Source organism: Neomonachus schauinslandi, chromosome 7 (genome assembly GCF_002201575.2).
Source record: "Neomonachus schauinslandi chromosome 7, ASM220157v2, whole genome shotgun sequence".
NCBI classification, from domain to species: domain Eukaryota; kingdom Metazoa; phylum Chordata; class Mammalia; order Carnivora; family Phocidae; genus Neomonachus; species Neomonachus schauinslandi.
In genome coordinates, this window is record NC_058409.1 from 14531025 (window position 1) to 14537024 (window position 6000).

Sequence of the window (6000 nt, forward strand, 5' to 3'; positions counted from 1 at the left end):
AGCTATAATACTCCTCTAAACATACATTTTCATGTTGAGTGATGGTTCAGTTTTTATTAACTATAGGTACTGTAACACATGGAAAAGAAGTCCAAATGAGCATTAAAAGCTTAGATTATTCTTTGGTCATGTCTTTTCTGTATGAAGTTCATATATTAATATATGTTCATATCATTCAGAAGATAAATGAACTATAATAAAGTGAAGGAGATTATATTCATGTCTTATTTTCTACCCCAGTCTTTTATAAATGAATGGCTAATGTTCTTTTTTTATTATGTTAGTCACCATACTTTACATCATTAGTTTTTGATGTAGTGTTCCATGATTCATTGTTAGCATATAACACCCAGTGCTCCATGCAATATGTGCCCTCCTTAATGTTCTGAGATACTACTCTAACAAAGCACCTTTAAAACAGGAGAGTTGAGAAGGTATCATTCTCTGATTTCAAAGCTTTACAACTTAGGCCTGAGGCAACCAGATCCCAGTTGGTTACAGTGGAGACCCTCTTCTCCATCTGGAACAGTTAACCACCCCCCAGTACAGAATGGGGAGAACAGGAGGGAAATGGAAAGAGGGCAAAGCCATTTGGATATTGTGTCTGTAATGATTCTGTGTTGGGAATCATAGCTTGCTTTAGGTTAAAACAAAACAAACCAAAATTTAAAAAGCTTGGTCATCTTAATGCCATTTAACATAAATTTCCTTTAAAGTTCTAAGAAAAGACCTCAGGTTTGTCAAATATCTTGTGATATAACACAGTACAATAATTTATTAACTGTGTTGCAAATTAAAGTGATGGTTTACATCTAGGATCAGGAACACTAGTCACATTTTGTTGTCAACCTCAATGATGGTAACTAAAAAAACATCTTTTGAGCTACTGATGGTCATGGAGAGAATATCTTACCCAGAGAATCAATTCTACTAGACAGAAGTGAGTACCAAAAATATTTTGCCATCTCTAGCTGAGTTTCAACTTAAAAATGTTCCTTGTCTGAATTATCTAAAAGCTAATGCTGTGGGTGCCTGGGTGGCTCAGTTGGTTAAGCGTCTGCCTTCGGCTCAGGTCATGATCCCAGGGTCTTGGGATCCAGTTCCACATTGGGCTCCTTGCTCAGCGGGGAGCCTGCTTCGCCCTCTGCCTGCCACTCCCCCTGCTTGTGCGCTCTCTCGCTCGCTCTCTCTCTCTCTGACAAATACATAAATAAAATCATTAAAAAAAAATCTTAAAAGCTAGTGCGATATTTATGTTATGTAAAGAAACTGAATCATTGCTGCTACGATATACTCTTCTATCAAATGAGGTTGAGCTAAAAAATGGTCTTTGTGCCCTCAGATCTGTACCTCTGAAACAAATAATGCAATATATGTTAAGGAAAAAAAAAGAAGAAGAAGAAGAAGGTAGCGGGAGGGGAAGAATGAAGCGGGGGAAATCGGAGGGGTAGACGAACCATGAGAGACGATGGACTCTGAAAAACAAACTGAGGGTTCTAGAGGGGAGGGGGATGGGAGGATGGGCTAGCCTGGTGGTGGGTATTGAGGAGGGCACATTCTGCATGGAGCACTGGGTGTTATGCACAAACAATGAATCATGGAACACTTCATCTAAAACTAATGATGTATGGGGATTAACATAAGAATAAAAAATAAAAATAAAATAAAAAAAAATTTAAAAAAAGTGGTCTTTGTTCCTCAGCAAGGAATCCTCTGTTGAAAGAAATTTTTTATTTTATTTTAATTTTATTTTATTTCATTTCATTTTATTTCATTTTATTTTATTTAAGTGCACACATGGGTGGGAAGAGACGGGGAGAGGGAGAGAAAGAATCCCAAGAAGGCTCCATACTCAGTGAGACTGGGCTTGGTCTCATGACCCAGAGACCACGACCTGAGCCAAAGTCAAGAGTCAGAAATCCAACTGACTGAGCCACCAAGGAGCCCCAAGAAATGACTTTAATGAGGGAAAAAATGTCAAGATGGATACCTTGAAAAAACTGTTTAATTACATCTTTATTTTTCTTAATAACCTATTTCATATTACAGTGAAATTTCTGTTGCTCAGTGGATGAATAAGCCAATTACTGTTTGTTCCCCCAGACAGTAATGCCTGCTCAAACAAGAGAGCTTAGGAAGGGAGGGGCACCACACTCTCCATGTTCCCCATACCAACCCAAACTGTCCCCCACATTGCGGTGTGTGTCCTTCTGTTCTCTTTTCTGCACATACACATCTATGTTAACACAAAGAATCATACTACATATGGTAATTAGTTTTTTCTTTTGACAATATATTGTTAATGTTTTCCCTTAACAAATACTCTTCTATAAAACATTTTTAATTATTATAAAGGGTTCTATCATATAAATGTACATTGTCCTTATGTTATATGTAACTGATGAATAACTAAATTACCTCTGAAACTAATAATATACTATATGTTAATTGAATTGAAATAAAAATAAATAGGAAGAGATGCCTTGTGTATTTCCACTTAGGATTTTCAAAAAGCACCTAATTCTAAGGATGTTAATAAAAAGTTACAACCTATTTCTACCTCAGTTAAAACCCTTTGGAAGACAAGAAATGATGGATGTTAAGTTCAAGCAGAAAAAGGAGAGACTTTATATTGAGATTCTAGTGCGTCATCTCAGACGAGAACACAGCAGGGTAGACTCTTCACCATAAAATGATACAAGCAGGTCTCGTGGTTTCTATGATGCTGGCTCCTGAAAGGAGGGAGCTGTGTTCTGATCAGTACACTACCTCACATGTAACTTGCCGAGAGCATGTCTAGAGTCACTTGTTACTAGCCTTAAAGATAAGGAGGTACTTTTCTTAGTGGACTGTATTCTTGCATTTGTAATAAGAAGCATCAAAGCAGACTTATCATTATGAATGGATTTTGCCTTACTAGAGGTTTTTCCAGAAGAAACATAGTTGCATTCTTCGATCTTAAAGAATGATAAACAAGATAGTATTTTTTCCTGTCTAGCAAGAAAGGAATGAAATTATTTGGGGAATGGGTATATTGAATTAGATGGGCAATAAAACAATCTTGCTTATCTTTCATTTAGAGTGTTATGCAAAGTGTCCTCGAAAATCCTACAAGCAGTCAAATATCAGGGAACACAAGTACTGAACATTAGGAGGTGAAGTTACTAGGCCATCTATTAAATGATCTAAATTAGGAATGAGATAGAGATACTGGGGGCAAGGGGGGAAAGAGTAAATTAATTTTGAAAAACAGATCAGCATATGTTTTATTGATTTACCATTCACTTTGTTAAAACCATATAATTCCAGTTTTAACTTAAATCACACAAAACCTTAATGGAATTCAAAGCTCTTGTGACTTCTCTCTTCTCAAGTACATATGTATTTTTTTATTTATTTTATTTATTTTTTTTTAATTTTTTTAATTCTTATGTTAATCCCCCTACATTACATCATTAGTTTTAGATGAAGTGTTCCATGATTCATTGTTTGTGCATAACACCCAGTGCTCCATGCAGAATGTGCCCTCCTCAATACCCACCACCAGGCTAACCCATCCTCCCACCCCCCTCCCCTCGAGAACCCTGTTTGTTTTTCAGAGTCCATCGTCTCTCATGGTTCGTCTACCCCTCCGATTTCCCCCGCTTCATTCTTCCCCTCCCGCTACCTTCTTCTTCTTTTTTTTTTTCCTTAACATATATTGCATTATTTGTTTCAGAGGTACAGATCTGAGATTCAACAGTCTTGCACAATTCACAGCGCTTACCAGAGCACATACCCTCCCCAGTATCTATCACCCAGTCACCCCATCCCTCCCACCCCACCCCCCACTCCAGCAACCCTCAGTTTGTTTCCTGCAATTAAGAATTCCTCATATCAGTGAGATCATATGATACATGTCTTTCTCTGTTTCACTTATTTCACTCAACATAATACCCTCCAGTTCCATCCACGTCGTTGCAAATGGCAAGATCTCATTCCTTTTGATGGTTGCATAATATTCCATTGTATATATATACCACCTCTTCTTTATCCATTCATCTGTTGATGGACATCTTGGCTCTTTCCACAGTTTGGCTATTGTGGACATTGCTGCTATAAACATCAGGGTGCACGTACCCCTTCGGATCCCTACTTTTGTATCTTTGGGGTAAATACCCAGTAGTGCAATTGCTGGATCATAGGGTAGCTCTATTTTCAACTTTTTGAGGAACCTCCATACCGTTTTCCAGAGTGGCTGCACCAGCTTGCATTCCCACCAACAGTGTAGGAGGGTTCCCCTTTCTCCGCATCCCCGCCAACATCTGTCGTTTCCTGACTTGTTAATTTTAGCCATTCTGACTGGTGTGAGGTGGTATCTCATTGAGGTTTTGATTTGGATTTCCCTGATGCCGAGCGATATTGAGCACTTTTTCATGTGTCTGTTGGCCATTTGGATGTCTTCTTTGGAAAAATGTCTGTTCATGTCTTCTGCCCATTTCTTGATTGGATTCTTTGTTCTTTGGGTGTTGAGTTTGATGAGTTCTTTATAGATTTTGGATACCAGTCCTTTATCTGATATGTCATTTGCAAATATCTTCTCCCATTCTGTTGGTTGTCTTTTGGTTTTGTTGACTGTTTCCTTTGCTTTGCAAAAGCTTTTTCTCTTGATGAAGTCCCAATAGTTCATTTTTGCCCTTGCTTCCCTTGACTTTGGCGAAGTTTCTAGGAAGAAGTTGCTTCGGCTGAGGTTGAAGAGGTTGCTGCCCGTGTTCTCCTTTAGGATTTTGATGGACTCCTGTCTCACATTGAGGTCTTTCAACCATTTGGAGTCTATTTTTGTGTGTGGTGTAAGGAAATGGTCCAGTTTCATTCTTCTGCATGTGGCTATCCAATTTTCCCAACACCATTTGTTGAAGAGACTGTCTTTATTCCATTGGACATTCTTTCCTGCTTTGTCAAAGATGAGTTGACCATAGAGTTGAGGGTCCATTTCTGGGCTCTCTATTCTGTTCCATTGATCTATGTGTCTGTTTTTGTGCCAGTACCATGCTGTCTTGATGATGACAGCTTTGTAATAGGGCTGGAAGTCCGGAATTGTGATGCCGCCAGCTTTGCTTTTCTTTTTCAACATTCCTCTGGCTATGCGGGGTCTTTTCTGGTTCCATACAAATTTTAGGATTATTTGTTCCATTTCTTTGAAAAAAGTGGATGGTATTTTGATGGGGATTGCATTGAATGTGTAGATTGCTCTAGGTAGCATTGACATCTTCACAATATTTGTTCTTCCAATCCATGAGCATGGAACGTTTTTCCATTTCTTTGTGTCTTCCTCAATTTCTTTCATGAGTATTTTATAGTTTTCTGAGTACAGATCCTTTGTCTCTTTGGTTAGATTTATTCCTAGGTATCTTATGGTTTTGGGTGCAATTGTAAATGGGATCGACTCCTTAATTTCTCTTTCTTCTGTCTTGTTGTTGGTGTATAGGAATGCCACTGACTTCTGTGCATTGATTTTATATCCTGCCACTTGACTGAATTCCTGTATGAGTTCTAGCAGTTTTGGGGTGGAGTCTTTTGGGTTTTCCACATAAAGTATCACATCATCTGCAAGGAGTGAGAGTTTGACTTCTTCCTTGCCGATTTGGATGACTTTGATTTCTTTTTGTTGTCTGATTGCTGTGGCTAGGACTTCCAATACTATGTTGAATAGCAGTGGTGATAGTGCACATCCCTGCCGCGTTCCTGACCTTAGGGGGAAAGCTCTCAGTTTTTCCCCATTGAGAATGATATTCGCTGTAGGTTTTTCATAGATGGCTTTTATGATATTGAGGTATGTACCCTCTATTCCTATACTCTGAAGAGTTTTGATCAAGAAAGGATGCTGTACTTTGTCAAAAGCTTTTTCTGCATCTATTGAGAGGATCATATGATTCTTGTTCTTTCTTTTGTTAATGTATTGTATCACATTGATTTGCGGATGTTGAACCAACCTTGCAGCCCAGGGATAAATCCCACTTG